Consider the following 21,384-nt stretch of genomic DNA (forward strand, 5'->3'; position numbering starts at 1 on the left):
TGTGAAATGACTGCAATTGTGTGGTAGGTTGAGCATTCTTTGGCATTGCCTTTCTTTGGGAATTGGAATGAAAACTAACCTTTTCCAGTCCTGGGACCACTGCTGAGTTTTCCACATTTGCTGGTATATTGAGTGCAGCCCTTTCACAGCATCATCTTTTAGAATTTGAAATAGCTCAACTGGAATTCCATCACCTCCACTAGCTTTGTTCGTAGCATTGCTTCCTAAGGCCCACTTGACTTCACAGTCCAGGATGTATGGCTCTAGGTGAGGGATCACACCATTGTGATTATCTGTGTCATGAAGATCTTTTTTGGACAGTTCTTCTGTGTATTCTCGCCACCTCTTCTTAATATCGTCTGCTTCTGTTAGGAAGCATTTCTGTCCTTTATTGAGCCCATGTTTACATGAAATGTTCCCTTGGTATCTCTCATTTTCTTGAAGAGATCTCTAGCCTTTCCCATTCTATTGTTTTCCTCTTTTTCTTTGCATTGATCACTGAGGAAAGCTTATCTTACCTCTCCTTGCTATTCTTTGGAACTCTGCATTCAAATGGGTAAATCTTTCCTTTTCTCCTTTGCTTTTCACTTCTCTTCTTTTCATAGCTATTTGTAAGGCCTCCTCAGACAGCCATTTTGCTTTTTTTGCATTTCTTTTTCTTGGGGATGGTCTTGATCCCTGTCTGCTATACAATGTCATTGATCATAATTCTAGTTAATGTAGCCAAGTTTCTTTATTGCTTACATTGTAATCAGGTGCTTAGGCTTGTCTTTTTACATCTTTTGTCTTTTATAGACAGTTATTGTTTTATCTGATGCTTTTGCAAAGTGCTTCACCTTCAAGAAGATTCATAGGAAGGACCTTTTGATAGTGACAGGCCTCTGATAAATTTCAATTGTATTAATATTTCTAAACTGGCTAAGAACTTAAAGAATCTTAATGGAAGACCTGACGGCTTCATAAAAAATTGACAAAAGGGTTGGTTACTGAGTGAACTAGTGAATATGGTTATAACTTTTACGAGTTTTGTCTAGAATATTGCTGGGTTTGATCTGTGTTTTTCAGATTAAGGAAGCCCTTCCCCTCAAGTTGATTTTGATTTATAGCACTTTGGTAAACTACACCTGTGGGTAGAATTGACACTTTTTTCTTTCTCTCTGCCTGGTCCCTCCAGATACTGGACACTCTTGGGTTCTGAGCAGCCTTAGCAGATGAATGGGAAAGACTGTCTCCTGTCATGTGCAGGAATTGTGATATTTTGGGGACCTCTAGAAGAGAGAAGTTCACTGAGGTGGAGCGTGAGAGCAGGTTTTGGCATGGCTTTCCTGGCTTTGAGAGGCTTTTGGGGAATTTGGTCTGAGACTTCTGAAGAGTTCCACCACAGCCACTTTGTGTCCTGTGTGCTTAGTCACTCAGTTGTGTCTGACTCTTTGTGACCCCATGACTGTGGCCCACCAGGCTCCTCTTTCCATTTATCTCCAGGCAAGAATACTGGAGTGAGTTGCCATTCCCTTTTCCAGGGAATCTTTCTGACCCAGGGAACTCCTGTGTTATGCGCAAATTCTTTACCATCTGAGCCATCAGGGAAGCCCTACCTAAAAGTAACATGGGAATTATGCAGGCCTAATACCTGTGTGTTAGTCACTTAGTCATGTCGCACTGTTTCTGACCCCATGGACTGTAGCCCACTAGGCTCCTCTGTCCATTTTGGAGGCGCATATATGGTCAGTTGACCAGACTTATTTTGCAAATTAGTCTTGATTTGGCTGTTTGGTGGAGATGAGGGTAATTTTAGAGCAATATTATATTTTGCTGCTGTTGCTGCTAAGTCGCTTCAGTCGTGTCTGACTCTGTGCGACCCCATAGACGGCAGCCCACCAGGCTCTGCCGTCCCTGGGATTCTCCAGGCAAGACCGCTGGAGTGGGTTGCCATTTCCTTCTCCAATGCAGGAAAGTAAAAAATGAAAGTGAACTCATTCAGTCGTATCTGACACTTTGCAAAGCCATTGACTGCAGCCTATCAGGCTTCTCTGTCCATGGGATTTTCCAGGCAAGAGTCCTGGAGTGGGTTGCCATTGCCTTCTATGAATATTATATTTTAGTGGATGTTAAATTCTACTTCTGTTAATTGAGGTCTGTGTCTATGAAGGTTATTGTGTTAAGAATAATTTGGCCTGATGTTCTGGAAAGAAAATGGTCTAGTGAAATTGTCACAGAGTATAACTGCTCATGAAGTGCAACATTGCTTTAAGTCTTCTGCTAAAAGCACATATACATGCTTGTGTGACAATTGGGTATAAGTGATAACATGTTGGCTCTCAATGATAAAGTATTTCCTCATCAACATACCTCTGAGCCTCCTCATGAGATCTGAGTAATTTTCCTGCAACATGAATAACTAGTGAAATACAGAGGAGACCTCGCACTGACGGACATAATCTGAACCTGGGGTAACCTGGGGTAGGAGCCAGCACCTCAGCATCAAGGGATGGGTATTTTGATCATCACTGCTTTCTGATTTGGAAGATGTGACATCAAAAGGGGAACTGATTGAAAAATCTGCACATATTGGGCGGGGGGAGTCATTCTGGTTTACACATGATTTCACATAAATTTTACTGACCAGAGCAACCGTTCTGTCATCGTTCAGATATGCATTGTACATCTGCTTTGGCCATTGAGGAAGGGAATCATTTTGAAAGTCAAAATGGAGTAGTTGTGGTTTATGCATCCAACGTAGAACTAGGTGACCACTGTATGTGTGATTTTAGACATGTTCTTCTATCATTGAACAGTTGAGTTTTCTGAACTGTATTCCAGATAAGGACAAAATTCATAGGCAGGTGTGGTTTATCTTAGAATGTGCTTACTGCTTGTATTTTGCTTTCTGGTCATCATCTCCCCTGTGTTGTGCCTGTTAGATGTCTTATGTTTTCTCCCTCGTCTCAGGGAGTAAATCTGTTTGTAGATGGAGCAGCAACACTGGCCTTACTGCAAGATATGTCTGATTGTGGGTGAGCAATGAGATGCTGCTGTTGTCCTCCTCAGGACTTCCGTGGAACATTGACGTGGCTGATGTGACAATGTAGGAACTACTGAAAGTGGAGGGGAGGGGGAGACTCACCGTTTTCTGGCTCCATGTGCCAATACATCAGAAGGACCCTGTAGGTAAATGTCACTGTACAGCTGACAGCCCATGAGCCCCCTGGGCTCTGTTGTGTGGAATGGAATAGGCTGGCTTCTGGATACACAGTTCCAACTAATGGGATTCAGTTCAGTTGCTCAGTCATGTCCGACTCTTTGCGACCCCATGGACTGCAGCACACCAGGCCTCCCTGTCCATCGCCAACTCCCAGAGCCTACTCAAACTCATGTCCATTGAGTCGGTGATGCCATCCAACCATCTCATCCTCTGTCGTCCCCTTCTCCTCCTGCCTTCGATCTTTCCCAGCATCAGGGTGTTTTCCAATGAGTCAGTTCTTTGCATCAGGTGGCCAAAGCATTGGAGTTTCAGCTTCAGCATCAGTCCTTGCAATGAATATTCAGGACTGATTTCCTTTAGGATGGACTGGTTGGATCTCCTTGCTGTCCAAGGAACTCTCCAGAGTCTTCTGCAACACCACAGTTCAAAAAGCATCGATTCTTTGGCACTCAGCTTTCTTTATAGTCCAACTCTTATATCCGTACATGACTACTGGAAATAATGTGATTAACTGGTTTTTATTTTGAAAGACCTAATGGGTTCACCCCTAATGATACTGAGCATAACATGGGGGTGCAGACCTGTGCTATGACAGCTGAGACTAAGCCAGTGAAATGTTTCTCTTAGAGCCAGGGCCCTCTCCTCCCAGGGGGGTGACTCTGGGTTTGTGACCAGCAGGGGCAGCCTGTCTATATTGTATTTGTGGTATCTGGTGGACGTGTCCCCTCTACAAACCTGACCCCAGCAATATCACAGAAGAGGGGCTGGCCAAGATTGTCTGGGTCATGCGGGGTGTGTTGGAGAGGAGTGTATGGTCAGGCACCTCTAGATCCCTGTGGTCCTGCTGTCTGTCCCTGCCCTGCCCTACCAGTGCCTGCTGCCCCTGCACCCTACTCACACGACTCACCTTCCTAGTACTTTCCCCAGATCCCAGCTGGTGATTATTCTTATCAAAAGGGTGATGAGGAGAGGCCTCCCCCTACTGGTTTCCCTGGTAACTAATGAGCCCACTTGATGTCAATTTTGGCTGTAACAGGCACCCTCCCCCTCCCCGGAGGAGTGAAGCCTGCCACCATGCCCTGCCTCCCATCAGCCCACATGGTGGGGTGTTCCCCCAGGACCTTGCTTCAAGCAGGTAGGCTCCCCCATCCATTAAACCATGATGTCTCCATCATGCACTCCGGGCTGTTTCTTTGGTCTTGAAGCTGGGTATATTTAGGGATTATAGGCCTGTGGGGTGCAGCCCAACACCACCGAAAAGCTCTTCCATTCCATCCCCACCTCTAACTTGTAAAACATCCTTTGGTTCATACTTCCGCTCTTTGTGAAATCAGTATGTTTAGGCGCTTCCTTTTTTTTCAGAAGAGCTGCAACAAGTCCCTGTGAGGGTTCAGAAGGCAGCTCCTCAGCAGCCACACCCCTTCGAACATGTACATTGTTCCATGTACAGTTCTCATTGTTGCTTCTTGACCTGGTTCCTCAGGAGACAGGTAAGGTGGTCTTGGTATTCCCATCTCTTCAAGAATTTTCCAGGTTCTTGTGATCCACACAGTTAAAGGCTTTAGCATAGTCAATGAAGCAGATGTTTTTCTAGAATTCCCTTGCTTTCTCTATGATCCAATGGATGTTGGCAATTTGATCTCTGGTTCCGCTACCTTTTCTGAATCCAGCTTGTACATCTGGAATTCTCAGTTCAAATACTGCTGAAGCCTAGCTTGAAGGATCTTGAGCATAACCTTACTAGCACGTGAAATAAGCAGAATTATACAGGAGTTTGAACATTCTTTGGCATTGCCCTTCTTTGCAATTGGAATGAAAACTGACCTTTTCCAGTCCTGTGGCCACTGCTGAGCTTTCCAAATTTGCTGACATATGGAGTGTAGCACTTTAACAGCATCACCTTTTAGTATTTTAACTAGCTCAGCTGGAATTCCATCACCTCCACTAGCTTTATTCATAGGAATGCTTCCTAAGGCCTACATGATTTCACACTCCAAGATATCTGGCTCTTAGGTGAGTGACCACACCATTGTGGTTATCTGGCCGGTTAAGACCCTTTTTGTACAATTCTTCTGTGTATTCTTGCCAGCTCTTGTTAATCTCTTCTGCTCCTGTTAGTTCCTTACCGTTTTTGTCCTTTATAGTGCCCATTCTTGCATGGAATGTTCCCTCCATATCTCCACTTTTCTTGAAGAAATGTCTAGTCTTTCCCATTCTCTTGTTTTCCTCTACTACTTTGCATTGTTCATCTAAGAAGGCCTTCTTATCTATTCTTGCTCTTCTCTGGAACTGTATCACCATGTGATTAAATTAAGCATGGTCTTTGACCCCTACATAGGCACAGGGCACCATGGGACCTCTAAGGATGAGTGTCCAGCTCAACCAGCAAGCATGGGCAGGGAAGGAGGAAGACTTTCTGAAAGAAGGGACATGAGCCTCAGCTGTATCCTAAAGGGAGAGGAGGCCAAGAGGAGGAGGAATGGTATTCCAGGTCCAGGAAATAGGAGGAGCGAGGCTTGAAGGCTCCTGTATGCAAGAATTTAAGAAGCGCTGTATTTCAGTCAGAGCATCAACAGACATAGAGAAGGTTAGAGGAAAAGTTGGAGAAGGAAATGGCAACCCACTCCAGTGTTCTTGCCTACAGAATCCCATGAACAGAGGAGCCTGGTAGGCTGCTGTCCATAGGGTCGCACAGATTTCGACATGACTGAAGCGACTTAGCATGCATGCATGCATTGGAGAAGGACCTGGCAACCCATTCCAGTATTCTTGCCTGGAGAAACTGAGGGACAGAGGAGCTTGATGGGCTGCCGTCTATGGGGTCTCACAGAGTCGGACACGACTGAAGTGACTTAGCAGCAGCAGAGGAAACGTTTAAGACTCGGAGTCTGTGTCACCGAGGGTGTCATATGCTCTCTTCTCAAGCTTGGGCTTTATCCTTAAGGCAACTGGAAGCCATGGAAAGACTTTCAGACAATGTGACAGGAGCAGATATATCACATGGACCATCAGTTAATACAGAAGGGAGAGGTGGCTTTGCCAGTAGTCCAGGTAGAGGGGGTGGTGAGCTCCGGAAATGGGGCCATTGGAGGACAGATAGAAATGGAGAAACAGTCATATGATAAAATCAACGGGACTCCAGGGCTAACTGGAGTGGAATCTGAGAGATGGTGCTGTGGGGGCTGGTTCTCTAAGGGATTGTGTGCTTGGTAGCATCTCCATCTGGGACATGGGAGGATTTAAGTGGAGCCTGCCCCAAAGGGAAGGAGATGCACTCAGGCTGAGTCTTAGTAGTGAGAGGCTGGAGATGATGTCCTCCTTGATGAAATCATTTTCCATATTCTTTTAAAGAAAGCAGCCGGTGAAGATCACACTTCAGAATCATTTCTTTCTTTGTTTTTTAAGTAAAAGGGTTAAAATGAGAGAGATTTGGGCACCCAAAGGAACTAGCTCCAATTTTTTCAGAAATTATGGGATGTACGTTTCCTCATTGCCTAAGAAGTCAGGTTGAGGTATTGTTGTGCTGTAAATATGCCTGCACATGGAGTGAATTACATTAGATGGGCATTGTGTCCATCGATTGTTACTAAGACTCTTCGGTATTTTCTGAGTCTTTTATGCATCTGAATGTCTATAAAACTGTTTTGGAGACACTTTGGCCTTAGCTCAGCTTTTCAATGACTTGCTTGAGGGCAGAGGTGAATGCAGTCATCTTCTTAGAACACAAGTGGATTTCCTAGAAAAAGAGCAGCAGGGAACACCATGAACAGAATTGCCTCATGCTCTTGGGACAATCTATTCACCACCCAGGTCACTTGAGAAAAGAAACCCAAATCCACATCCAGAAAGTGAAGAGAGAGGGAATGCCAGAATTCTCAGAGCCTCTTAGTGCTTTTGCTACTTGAGTCCACCTCAATCTTCACCACAAACCACTGGGTAATGAAAATGGAGTTTACACACTTCTTTTCACAATATTCAGAGAAGGCAATGGCACCCCACTCCAGTACTTTTGCCTGGAAACTCCCATGGATGGAGGAACCTGGTAGGCTGCAGTCCATGGGGTCAAGAAGGGTCGGACATGACTGAACGACTTCACTTTCACTTTTCACTTTCATGCATTGGAGAAGAAAATGGCAACCCACTCCAGTGTTCTTGCCTGGAGAATCCCAGGGACGGTGGAGCCTGGTGGGCTGCCGTCTCTGGGGTCACACAGAATCGGACACGACTGAAGCGACTTGGCAGTAGCATTCACAATATTATGGGATGTAGAAAGTCTAAATGAAGTTGTTAGCATCCTTTTCGGTGGTTTTTTACATTTGGTGACCTTCAGTGAGGTGTTTGGAAAGTCTGTCAACCTCTTGGACATACTCCCAGCATGAACCCCCAAATCGACCCAGCAGGACATGTACCACATGTGGAGAATATGCAGACTCCCTGCTTGTGGTTTTCTTTTGTTAGGTTACCTGAAGTGAAACTAGAATTCAAAGAGTAAGGTCCCGTGTAACTGTCACTCAGGTGTACTGAGGACTTACTAAGTGCTAGTCACTATTGTAAGTCCTTTGCAAAGTCATTTACACTCCTGCACAATCCCATTTCACAGATGAGAGTGTGGCGGCATACAGAGGGTCAGTGAGTTGTCCAGAGCCACAGCCGAGAGGTGGAAGAACTGAGATTCAAACGCAGAGCTCTGGAGCCTGCATGTTTTTAATAACTTTTTTAATATTTATTTATTTGGCTACACCAGGACTTAGTTTTGGCACTTGAAATCTTGGATCTTAGCTTTGTAGGTGCAAGGCTGTTGGTTTTCAAGGTTACCAAAGAACAGTGAAGAAGGGGATGGACAAGTTAAAATACCACAAAGCTTGCTGATCTTATGGAGATTGAGCCACTTTTCTTGAATAAACATTTTTCATGATTGTTCTAAAACTTTGGTTAACTTCCAGAGTTCAGAAAACCTTGACATTTTTTGTTTTTTAGTCCTCCAGATGCTTTTTAGGCATTCACTTCACCCTTTCCGAAGTGCTTCCTTCTTATTCAGTTTTTTAGTTAATATTTTTTACAATTCTTTGCCTAAATTTCTTGTCTCATTCTTAAACTACATGAAAAGAGTAATCATAGTTATTTTAAAGCTTGTATCTTATAACTTTAGCTGTAGTGACTATGATCTGTTAATTACCGTTACCATTATTATACCATTACTAGATGCAGAAGTGAAGAATTTATTTATTTTTATAAAATATAGTGTTGTCAAAATGTTGAGTTGCATCATTCCTAGTAATCTGAATGGTGTTCTAGAAAGTTCACCTCCTCAAATGTCTTTTCCTTGTGTGATGGATGACTGTTAAAGGTTAAATAATCTCCAGAATGCTTACCTGAGTCAACGTCCTATTCTCTGCATCAGTTATGTTCAGTTGCTCAGTCATGTCTGACTTTGGGACCGCATGGACTGCAGCACACCAGGCCTCCTTGCCCATCAGCAACTCCCAGAGTTTACTCAAACTCATCCATTGAGTTGGTGATGCCATCCAACCATCTCATCCTCTGTTGTCCCCCTCTCCTCCCACCTTCAGTCTTTCCCAGCATCAGGGTCTTTTCCAATGAGTCGGTTCTTTGCATCAGGTGGCTAAAGTATTGGAGCTTCAGCATCAGTCCTTCCAATGAATATTCAGGACTGATTTCCTTTAGGATGGACTGGTTGGCTCTCCTTGCTGTCCAAGGGACTCTCACAGTCTTCTCCAACACCACAGTTCAAAAGCCTCAGTTCTTTGGCACTCAGCTATCTTTATAGTCCAACTCTCACATCCATACACAACTACTAGAAAAACCATAGTTTTGACTTGACAGACGTTTGTTGACAAAGTAATGTCTCTGCTTTTTAATATGCTATCTAGTTTGGTCATAGCTTTTCTTCCAAGGAGCAAGCATTTTTTAATTTCATGGCTGCAGTCACCATCTGCAGTGATGTTGGAGCCCAGACGAATAAAATCTCTCAACTGTTTCCATTGTTTCCCCATCTATTTGCCATGAAGTAATGCGACTGGATGTCATGATCTTAGTTTTCTGAATGTTGAGCTTTAAGCCAACATTTTCACTATTCTCTTTCACTTTTATCAAGAGGCTTTTTAGTTCTTCTTCACTTTTTGCCATAAGGGTGGTGTCATCTGCACATCTGAGGTTAGTGATATTTCTCCCGGCAATCTTGATTCCAGCTTGCACTTCATCCAGCCCAGCATTTCGCATGATGTACTCTGCATAGAAGTTCAGTAAGCAGGGTGACAATATACAGCCTTGATGTACTCCTTTCACGATTTGGAATCAGTCTGTTTTTCCATGTCCAGTTTTAAATGTTGCTTCTTGACCTACATACAGATTTCTCAAGAGGCAGGTAAGGCAGTCTGGTATTCCCATCTCTTTAATAATTTTCCACAGTTTGTTGTGATCCACACAGTCAAAAGCTTTAGTGTAGTCAATAAAGCATAAGTAGATGTTTTTCTGGAACTCTCTTGCTTTTTCTCTGATCCAACAGATGTTGGCAACTTGATCCCTGGTTTCTCTGCCTTTTCTAAATCCAGCTTGAACATCTGAAAGTTGTTGTACTCTGTACATCATATACTGTTGAAACCTGGCTTGGAGGATTTTGAGCATTACTTTGCTAGTGTGTGAGATGAATGCAATGGTGCAGTACTTTGAACATTCTTTGGCATTGCCTTTCTTTGGGATTGGAATGAAAACTGACTTTTTCCAGTCCTGTGGGCATTGCAGAGTTTTCCAAATTTGCTGACATATTGAGTGCAGCACTTTGACAGCATCATGTATTAGGACTTAAAATAGCTATTGTCAATGAAAAAAAGATGTACAACTTGAGAGTTGTGAGTTAAGTTTTATCTGGGGCAAACTGAGGACTGAAGCCCAGGAGGCAGCATCTCAGATAGCTCTCAGAGACTGCTCCAAAGGGGCAGTGGGGAAAAGTCAATATATAAGGTTTTGGTGAAAGGAGTTCTATGCCATGAAGCGCTCATTTTACAAAAGGTTTTCTGTGAGTCATAAGGATCTGAGGTCACTATGAAGGGATTTAGTGCTTCTCTAGATATGAGGAGATGCAAGGATTGAGATCATAAAATCTGTTCCTAAAAACATCCAACTATCTGAAGACCTGTCTCACCAGATTCCCTGGAGCACAGAGTGCCTCACTCCACCCTGAACTCCCTCAGGGATTGTTGAAGGTCAACAGGTATAGCAGCATGGGGTTCAGTCTCTGTAGATGCAGATGGCAAATGCCTTTGTTGTTCAGTCATTGGCAGTGCTCTTGGTATGTGCCAATTTGTAGTTGACACAGCCCCCTTGTGGTCATAAATCCAACCATACTTTCGGGGGGCATTTCATGACCATTTTGTCCCATGTTACTGGAGAGGCTCATTCCCAGTTCTGAAGAAGGTTTTTGCTGATAAGACAGTCAGTGTGCTACTACTGGACTAGGTCTTAATAGTCAAAGATCTCCAGACACCTGTCTTCTAGTTATGGTCCAGGATAGTATTCCCTCTCATTGCATCTTTTCATACTTAGAGTTACACTATTACAATCATTGATCATTTATTGAGCTATACATTTGATCAACTGCTTCAAGTCTAGTCATCATTTTCATTGGAGGCTCAGTCATACACTTGGTAATATAAGAAATAATAATCTTGTGAAGCAAGCAAAATACAAATGGTATAGTGAATAACATTAGTGGAATTAAAAGCAAATATTTTAGCCATGAGACTCCCACACCAAACCAATTTTTTTTTCTTTAAAAATCATCAAGACTAGGGAATGGGTCACTTAAAGCAGAAATATGTTTTTTCATGTGGCTTATGAAATGTGTTACATTAAAGTATTTATCAAGTATGAAAATATAGCATTCACTTTGAATTATAGCACAGGTATCTTCCCCAAGTGCTGTAAGGTGTCAAGGGCCTTGCAGTTGTGTAGCACTGCCTTTCTCATCATAGAGATCTCAGAATTCAATAGGCTCATAGCCAGGTTACTAGCATTTAAAGCTTATGAAAGTTCTTAAGCCTCGATATGGTCAATTACATCCTCCAACCCCATTGAAGGGGCACACACACAACACACAAGCTGCTAAATGGTCATGCCAGTAGAATACAGGTCTTTGACCCACTGGGATCATACCAATGGTAGATTGGTTGGGGTTACCTCTAATTTGTTAACATGTATGACCTTAAATTCATGGGAATCCCAGGCTACACCTTTGTTATCCATCCCTGTAGATGTCAGGCCATAAATTAGTGTCACAAATCCACTGAGTTCCATACCAATCACTCTCTCTAAGAGTAATAATAGGCATAGTTTATAAAGCACCCAGCCTTGTCTCATAATTACCAGGTTGAACATTTTTGGTGTCAGTTAACCATTCCCGTTAACCATGTAGATCCACCCTATAATTGTGAGAGTTTTCCTTTTAGTAGATGAGAGGTTAATTTTTTCTGTTGAGACTTAGCTTGTCACTCTGCTTGAGTTTGAATGACCCTAAGAGAAAACATAAATCTATGGACAGCATCAGAGCAGGTATTATTAATTGGCCATGTGAGAGGATCTCATCTAGTAAAATAATGAATAGATAGAACAGGACTGAACACTCATCTAAAATAAATTTCCTAGGGGGTATCCAATCAGCCCTAGAGAAAAGAAATCCACCAAGGTAACCCAGAAGTACTAGGCACAGGTATTTGGCCACAACCCAACAATTGGATTGAGTTTTAAACTGGCATAGAATCGTGTCTATGATAGAAAACATGTGATTGATAGTCTTAGGTCCAAGAAATCAAGAATACATGGTAAATGATTGTAAAAGTCAGATCAGCATCTTGGGCAAGCAGTCTACTTGTGATGTTGCCTTCTTCTCATCCTCATGTATTATAGTTTCCTCTGTTTGAGCTTTGTTTTAAGGTGCGTTTGAGGTCAGCAGGCCCCTCTGTAGACCAGTCCAGCTTAGGGGTCTTTGGAAGTGGGAGTTAACTGGAGAGTCAATTTCCCTTCAGTTTCACTGGGCATGAGCTAGTGAAGAGTACCTGATAGAAAGGTCCTTCAAGGTTGGAGACAGTTCCTTAAATTATGTTTTCTTTCAGTCTTGATTGCAGGTCACGTGTGAGGCATCTGATCTTCATCCAAAAGACAGATTCCTGAGATAAGCTTCAGAAACAACCCTAGAGTGTCCTTTAATAATTCAATTAAATTTTACATTAATATACCCTAACAGCAAAGAAATATACAGGAAATGAGTCTTAGTAGATACAGGACTCCACTAACAAGCTGAAATTTAACATTCATTGAAACATCTTTTTCTCCCTAAAATCACTGTCATTTTTACCAAATATAACCAAACTAAGACTGGTTTGTAATATAGGTCTGGTCTCAATAAACTTGGCCTGCTGACTTATGTAACCAAAATTGATCATAGACGTTTTTGCTTTGCTGAGACTTTTTAGAGTCTCAGACTGAACTTTTATCTGATAAAGCTACTGGAAACTAAGAGCTCCCAATCTCTGGAGGGTTCAGATATAGAGAAAAGATAAAAGTTTCAATTTGTTTCTAAAATATAATTTTACCAAATTACTGTCATAATTAGTGTGAGAGGAAGGTTTTTTTTTTTTTTTTTTTTCTTACACTTGGAAAACACAGATTCAAATCAGTCATTTTTCAGATAGAAACCATAAAAGTTATAAGTATATTCACCAGTTCATTCAGTCTTTTGTTAACCTTTGTGAAGTCATGAGGTTTTCTATTAGAATCCTTACCCAGTTCAGAAACTGGTATTTATCCAAAAGTCCTTTTTATAAATCTTCTTGAAGAGGCGGAACTTGGTTAGTGCTATGACAATATTTTGAGATAGTAACTAGAATTATGACTGATAACATTTAACCCAAACATATCATAATTTTAAGAACTCCTTACAGTTTCTAGGATATCTATATTAATAACATTTATCGTGACCAACCTAGACAGCATATTAAAAAGCCCAAAGAATGGATGCTTTTGAACTGTGGTATTGGAGAAGACTCTTGAGTGTCCCTTGGACAGCCAGGAGATCCAACCAGTCCATCCTAAGGAAATCAGTTCTGAATATTCATTGGAAGGACTGATGCTGAAAGTGAAGCTCCAATGCTTTGGCCACCTGATGCAAAGAACTGACTCATTGGAAAAGACCCTGACACTGGGAAAGACTGAAGGTGGGAGAAGGGGACGGCAGAGGATGAGATGGTTGGATGGCATCACCAACTCAATGGACATGAGTTTGAGTAAATTCTGGGAGTTGGTGATGGACAGGGAGGCCTGGCATGCTAAAGTCTATGGGGTCACAAAGAGTCGGACACGACTGAGTGACTGAACTGAACTGAACTGAACATTTACCATACAGTATAACCCGAGACTTATTACTCACTTGACAATACTTCCCATCTAATTCTGTATACAAAATGATCCTAATTAGTGTAATATCTCTCTTTGGGATGTTTCAGGGGCCCTCTGAAGCATCCCAAAGTTAGCTAGAAATCTTCTTCATTAGAATGATGTAGGAAGTTTTGTCAATAAATATCAAAAAGGTTTAGAACACTCAATCAGATAGGCTTATAGGTCATTGTGAAACAATGGCTATTTACTTAGCCAAAGTACCAATAAAGGATTTCAGACCAGACCATTTAAGAGATACAGAGACTTAAATCTATTATCAAAGGCAGTTCAGTATCTGAAGAAAAGGTGTCCTCTTAACAGAGACAGAAGCTAAATTCAAGATTTTCCACCAGCTTACTTTACTTAAAAGAAGGAAATGGCAACCTACTCCAGTACTCTTGCCTGGAAAATCCCATGGACAGAGGAGCCTGGTAGGCTACAGTCCATGGGGTTGCAAAGAGTCAGACACGACTGAGCTACTTTACTTTACTTAGAAGGTAAACTTAATTAACTTTATTTTAAACTTAGTCCTAACCATATAGAGAACTCTTTCCTCATGGTTCACTTTCCACAAAGCTCATCACTTTCTCTACCCATTACTGTGTTCTTCCATCCTAAAAAGCCACCTATAAGTCAGGCTTACTTCCTTTTCCCTTCACAAAATGCAATTCCATTCCTCATACCTTCTTTACCAAAAACACGCTCCCAATCCCTTAAGCTACCAAGAACTGACTTTTATATTAGCATTTTATGGATTGGTGAGCATAAATACCAGTGATAATGTCTAAAACCTTTGTTTTCTTAGAACATTTTAGGATGGCACCAAACATCATTCAGTTTTAATCCCAAATCTCTTTAGTTTCTCTGTAAGAGGAAATTAGTGTTCAGTAGTAAATGTTTCAAAATCTTATGTTATTTGGAAAATGACTTAGCTATGTAATAGTCTTCCAACACTTAGTTTAGCACAAACAACCCTTAGAAGTTCAGGTTACGCCAGTCTGGAGAGACTATTTTAGACAGACATTCCTAAAGCATCATTATTCTTAACAGAGTTTATCTAAAGGCTCATATCTCATTTATGTTTGTTTAGAAGTTTCTTCACTCGAGGTAATTTCCTTGCTGACACACTTGTAACAGATATAATATTAAACTTATATTAAAATTAAGTACAATGATCACAGAGGACGGTGACCTCAGCCATGAAATTAAAAGAGGCTTGCTTGCTACTTGGCAGAAAAGCTAGGACCAACCAAGACAGCACATTAAAAAGCAGAGATATTCCTTTGCCACCAAAGGTCCATCCAGTCATAGCTATGGTTTTTCCAGTAGTCATGTATGGATGTGAGAGTTGGATTATAAAGAAAGCTGAAGGCCGAAGCTTTGAAAAAAATCACAGTCGAAAGGCACAGGGTTTGGACTGTGGTCTTGGAGAAGACTCTTGAGAGTCCCTAGGATGGCAAAGGGATCCAACCAGTGCACCCTAAAGGAAATCAGTCGTGAACATCCATTGGAGGAAGTGATGCTGACACTGACACTCCAATTCTATGGCCAACTGATGCAAAGAATGGACTAACTGGAAAAGACCCTGATGCTGGGAAGGACTAAAGGTGGGAGGAGAAAGGAGATGACAGAAAATGATATGGTTAGATAGCACCATTGATTCAAAGGGCATGAGTATGATGAGTAAGCTCTGAGAATGGATGATAGACGGGGAAACCTGAAGTGCTGCAGTCCACAGGGTTACAAAATAGTCAGACATAGCTGAGAGCGTCATCTGAGCAGAGGAAAACCTAACCGCATGATCGGACACGGCTGAGAGTCACCTGAGCAGAAGAAAATCTAATCTCGTGATTTCAAACAATAAACACACAGAAAACTGCTAAGTATAGAAACTCCAGGATTAAACCATGCCTCAGAACTTTAACTCGTCAAGGTCTGTTTCTGCATACAAAAATGTTGGCCTTGTTTCTCTCACAAGACGTCCAAAAATTGGGGGTGTCAGCTTTGTGTAGGTCCACGGTGCCTGTGCACATATGGACAAGGGAATGCTCACTCCTACTACAGGGAGGGTGAGGCACGACAAGGGTAAATCTGGGTCAAGTGTTTGCAGATCTTTTCACGAAAGTGGATGAAGGGTCTTTCTTTGAAATACTACGTTTAAAAGAAATTTACAATAAATTGAAATAGTAAATGGATACTCTTGCGTGCAGTGCGTTCCGGTTATGCAAATGAATGCCGAGTCCCCGCCCCTGAGATTCACGCTTCTCCTTGCCCCAGTTCCCGTGAAGCCAGCTTCCCGTCCTTTGTTCCCAGGCCCCTGACTCCATGTTTTCTCCTCCTCGACACTCTGGGTCTGATTTCTTTTGAATAAGGCTTTTCTTGACGGCTAAAGATAATGATATATGGGTGCTGCATTTCACACAGAGAAGGTTCACTCTACTGTCGAGTGAAATAGAGTCCCGAACCCACTCAGTCGTGCTCAGAGTATTTGCAACCCCATGGACTGTAGCCCTCCAGGCACCTCTGTCTGTGGAATTCTCCAGGCAAGAATACTGCAGTGGGTAGCCATTCCCTTCTCCGGGAGATGCTTCCCCAAAAGTGAATCTGGCTGTCCCACTTTGTAAACGGACTCTATAGTGTCTAGGCCTTGCTGCTGCTGCTAAGTCGCTTCAGTTGTGTCCAACTCTGTGTGACCCCTGGGATTCTCCAGGCAAGAACACTGAAGCGAGTTGCCATTTCCTTCTCCAATACGTGAAAGTGAAGTTGCTCAGTTGTGTCCGACTCCCAGCGACCCCATGGACTGCAGCCCACCAGGCCCCTCCAACCATGGGATTTTCCAGGCAAGAGTACTGGAGTGGGGTTCCATCACCTTCTCCAATCTAGGCCTTGGGGGGGGACTCTAAACCCTGTTTAAGGAAAAAAAAAAGCCAACAGGGATTTGCTGTATGGCTCAGGAAACTCAAACAGGGGCTCTGTATCAACCTAGAGGGGTGGGATGGGGAGGGAGATGGGAGGGAGGTTCAAAACGGAGGGGATATATGTATACCTATGGCTGATTCATGTTGAGGTTTGACAGAAAACAGCAAAATTATGTAAAGCAATTATCTTTCAATAAAAAATAAAATTTTTTAAAAGTGGGAACACATGTATACCCGTGGCAGATTCATGTTGATGTATGGCAAAACCAATACAATATTGTAAAGTAATTAGCCTCTGATTAAAATAAATTTAAATTAAAAAAATAAAATAAAAGTGAGAAAAGATAGCATGTGGAAAATATTACTTAGCAGAATATTCAAGACACACTATCGAAAATGAATGTTTATTAAAAATTGGGATGAGGGAAGACTTTACAAGCTTAAAACAGTGAAAAACTCAAAGATATTTTTATAAGAAAAATGTTTCCTGGACTTAACTGTATAAAATGTAAATGGTTGAATAGCTAAATGCATCATAATCAGCTGAAAAGGTAAACAATGAAACAGGAACATGTTTTCAGAAATGAAACAGGTTAATAGTTTTAATACAGAGATCATATAAATCCCTGAGAAAAATATTAGTACAAAGATAGATAATTCAGAAGGAAGGAAACTGAATCAATCCAAATCAAAGAAAGAAGAAATGAAATAGCTGGCTTCTGTCACATTAACCATTAAAAAAAATCTCATGAAGGTCACTGGTGGAAATATAAATTGGTATCTTATTATCTGGACATTCTAGCACAAGCTCCCTGGAGATTTTACAATGTTCATGCCTTTTGAAACAATAACTCCACTTCTGGGAATCAAGCCTGAAGACAGAATCAGAACTGCCAGGCCAAGATTTATGAAAGAAGTTATTCTGGAAATTATTTTTTATGATAAGAGTTTTGAGAGAGACAGAATGTTAAATGATGGTGGAAAAATTCTAGAAACATATGTTATATCCATAAGACAACATTCTGACTCATTAAAATTGTATTTGAGAAGTTGTTATTGAAATAAAGAAATGATGTATGTTATGTTAACTTTTAAAAAAGAAGTATGCCGTATTCCATAAACTGTATACTAAATTGCATACATGGTACAATCTCAACTAAGTCAATAATATTTCCCCTTGAGCAATGGGATTATAAGGTGTTTTTTTCCCCTTCTTCAGAATACTTTCTCAACTTTCCACATTGAACATAGGTTATGAGAAAAAAAAATCTGAGTAGTTCTTCAATAAATGTTGGGAAAACTAGACATTGACATGCCAAAGAATGAAACTGTACCCATATCTTATACCACTTACAAACATTAACTTGAAATGGATTAAAGACTTAAATATAAGGCTTGAAACTGTTGCAGAAACCAGTACTCGAGAAACCAAGCACCACGCTCGGAGAGTTGGAGAACTCAGGTTTGTTATGCCGGTGGGCCCAGAGAAGTTAACACCTGGAACAAAGGGATTACAGAGTTTTTAATAGACACACTGTAGTGGGCAACACTAGCTGTTAATAGGCTGGTTTAAACTGAGGGATTTCATTCTCGAGAACAGCAGTCAAGACGGGGAGGGTGATGTCTGGCCTGGAGAGGCATGATTAAGCAGGTTTGCAGGGGCTGAGTGATGGAAAGAGCAGGACAAGGGTGAGTAGGATAAACTCTAGTTCCTAGTATTTCAAGTCCCCACTTTCTGAGACTACGTGACCTACATGATCTAGACTTTGCAAGGGGCAAGCCAAGTTACAGAAGCAGGAGAAGGAGGTTATGTAAAAGTTTAACTTTCCGTCTTCAAAACCATAAAACCCCAAGAAGAAAACAGGGGAAAATCTCCTTGACATGTGTCTTGGTAATAACTTTTTGGATATAACACTAAAAGCATAAGCAACAAAAGCAAAAAGAAATATTGACTAAAAAAATTTTTTAAAGTACATTGAATACAAAGCTTCTCTACGGCAGAGGAAACAATCAACAAAAGGAAAAGTCAACCTATGGAATGGAGAGAACATTTGCAAATCATATATCTGATAAGGGGTTAATATCCAAAATATGTAAGGACCTCATAAAATTCAATAGCATAAAACCAAAATAATCTAATATAAAAATGGGCCAAGGTCATGAATAGACATTTTTCCAAAGAGTATATACAAATGGCCTCTCAGGTACATGAAAAGTATGTACTAAACATCATGGAAATGCAAATCAAAACCACAGTCTGGTATCATCTCACACAGGATGGTTATTATCAAAAAGACATGAGAAAACAGTGTTGGGAAGGATGTAGAAAAAATGTAGCCAGTTCCTCAAAAAAATTAAAAATAAAACTACCCTATGAGATCAAACCAGTCAGTCCTAAAGGAAATCAGTCCTGAATATTCATTGGAAGGACTGATGCTGAAGCTGAAACCCCAATACTTTGGCCACCTGATGCAAAGAACTGACTCATGGGAAAACACCCTGATGCTGGGAAAGATCAAAGGCAGGAGGAGAAGGGGGAGACAGAGTATGAGATGGTTGGATGGCATCACTGACTCGATGGACATGAGCTTGAGTAAACTCCGGGAGTTGGTGATGGACAGGGAAGCCTGGCATGCTGCAGTCCATGGGGTTACAAAGAGTTGGATACAACTGAGTGACTAACCTGAATGATCCAGGAATCCCACTTCTGGATTTATACATACAAAGGAAATTATATCACTATCTTGAAGATATATGTTCACCCCCATGTTCACTGCAGCATTGTAATTCACAACAAATAGAGATGGAAATAACCTAAGTGTCCATCCACAGATAAGTGGAGACAGAAGATGTGGTATACACAATGCTGCTAAGTCACTTCAGTCGTATCTGACTCTGTGCGACCCCATAGACAGCAGCCCACCAGGCTCCCCCGTTCCTGGGATTCTCCAAGCAAGAATACTGGAGTGGGTTGCCATTTCCTTCTCCAATGCATGAAAGTGAAAGTGAAGTCTCTCGGTCGTGTCCGACTCTTAGCGACCCCATGGACTGCAGCCTACCAGGCTCCTCCATCCATGGGATTTTCTAGGCAAGAGTACTGGAGTGGGGTGCCATTGCCTTCTCCAGGTATACACAATACTTAGCCATAAAAGAGTAGGAAATCCTGCCATTTGTGACAACCTTGACAGCACTACGCTAAGTGAAATAGGTCAGATAAAGACAAATACTGTGTCATCTTACATGTAGAATCTAACAAAAAATCTGACTGCAGAGAAACAGAGAGCAGAATGGTGGTTGCCAGGAGTTTTTAGGAGAGGGGTGACAGGAGGAGAAATAGGGAGACGTACAGCATGCTGACTGTAGTTAACAATACTATATTATACACTAGAAAGTTGCTAGAAGAGTAAAGCTAAAATGTTTCTCACCACAAACAAACATACACACGCAAAAGTTAACTATGTGAGGTGATAGGTGTGTTAACTAACCTTACTGTGGTAATCATTTTACAATATCTACATGTACAAAATCACATTGTACACCTTAATCCGGGGTCCCCAATCTGCAGCATCTAATGCCTGAAGGTATGAGGTGGAACTGATGTAATAATAATAGAAATCAAGTACATAATAAATGTATGTGTTTGAATTATCCTGAAGCCATCTGCCCACCCCCACTCTGGTCCATGGAAAATTTGTTTTCCATGAAACCCATCCCTGGTGCCAAAAAGGTTGGGGACTGCTGCCCTAAACACATACAAGGCTACAGGTCAATTATAGCTCAATAATACTGAGGTGTGCAGGAGAGAAAGATGCAAAAAGTGCAATAAAACAAGCTTTAGATTATTAAAGAGATTTTTCAGAAAAGCAAAGATTCTGAGTAGAAACAAATCATTCTCATTCTGTGAAATCCTTTGTTCTAGCCCTGTTTTATTAATCAGGATTCTTGGCGCACAAACTGCCACTGGTAACCTGGAGCAAAAGTTAATTAGTTGCAAGTTTTTTTGAGACAAAAATGTTTGGAAAAGTCTGTTTAGCACCAGAGTGCTGTGATAAATGACTTTTTCACTGGTCTTCATATTCTTATATCACTCAGGATTCAAACACTTAGGAGAGGGCGTCCCATGGTCTAGCCTATAAGTTATAGTAAAATATGCTAACACTACAACATTCCTTAAACTTTTAGCTTCTAACTATTCTTAATTACTGCTAAACCCTAAATTCAACAAACTTCTTTTCCCATAAATATTTCCCTCATAAACAGGTCTCAGATAACAATCCTTCCCATGGCCTCAAGCTGCAGCCTATGTGCTCATCCTGGAACATTCTTTATAAAGATCTTTGAACAAATGTCAATGATTACTTTATAAATTATTTTCTGGGCACAACTGCAGAAGGCTTTGTGCTTTCTCACGCTTCTCTCAAGAACAATAATCACCTTAACATTCTTTCCAGCCAACTCAATCGAAGAAAGGAAAGAACAAGTCGGAATCCCAAGACCTAACTCCTTCATCCCGGGACCGTGCCTGCGGGATGAGGAGAGGGGGTTGGGGCCATTTTGTCAGTAATACCTAATGCAGCTCCCGACAGTTACCCAAACAGGAATTGAACCAAAGCCTCCCTGCATTGGAAGGCAGAGTCTTAACCACTGGACCACCGGGTAAGTCCTGATAACTTTGCTTCTGAAGTATCTGCTCCATCATTCCTCTCTTATTCATTTATCTCCCTGAAATGAAGCCTCTCACCTTCCATTCCCAACTTTCTCACTCAAGTCACCAATGGAGCTAGCTATCAGAAACCCGTTCCCATGGATTTTTCC

General features: G+C 41.5%; 1 long non-coding RNA gene across 1 annotated transcript; it reads left to right on the forward strand.

The window, feature by feature from the left end:
- Nucleotides 1–4,192: 4,192 nt before the first annotated feature.
- On the forward strand, nt 4,193–14,569 carry LOC147339859 (uncharacterized). Its single transcript, XR_015158827.1, has 3 exons — nt 4,193–4,337; nt 4,565–4,692; nt 12,331–14,569. It is a non-coding gene; the product is annotated as an uncharacterized LOC147339859 (long non-coding RNA).
- The last annotated feature ends 6,815 nt before the right edge of the window (nt 14,570–21,384 follow it).

Source organism: Bos grunniens, chromosome X (genome assembly GCF_055505025.1).
Source record: "Bos grunniens cultivar Pamir isolate PY7600 chromosome X, Bosgru_T2T1.0, whole genome shotgun sequence".
NCBI classification, from domain to species: domain Eukaryota; kingdom Metazoa; phylum Chordata; class Mammalia; order Artiodactyla; family Bovidae; genus Bos; species Bos grunniens.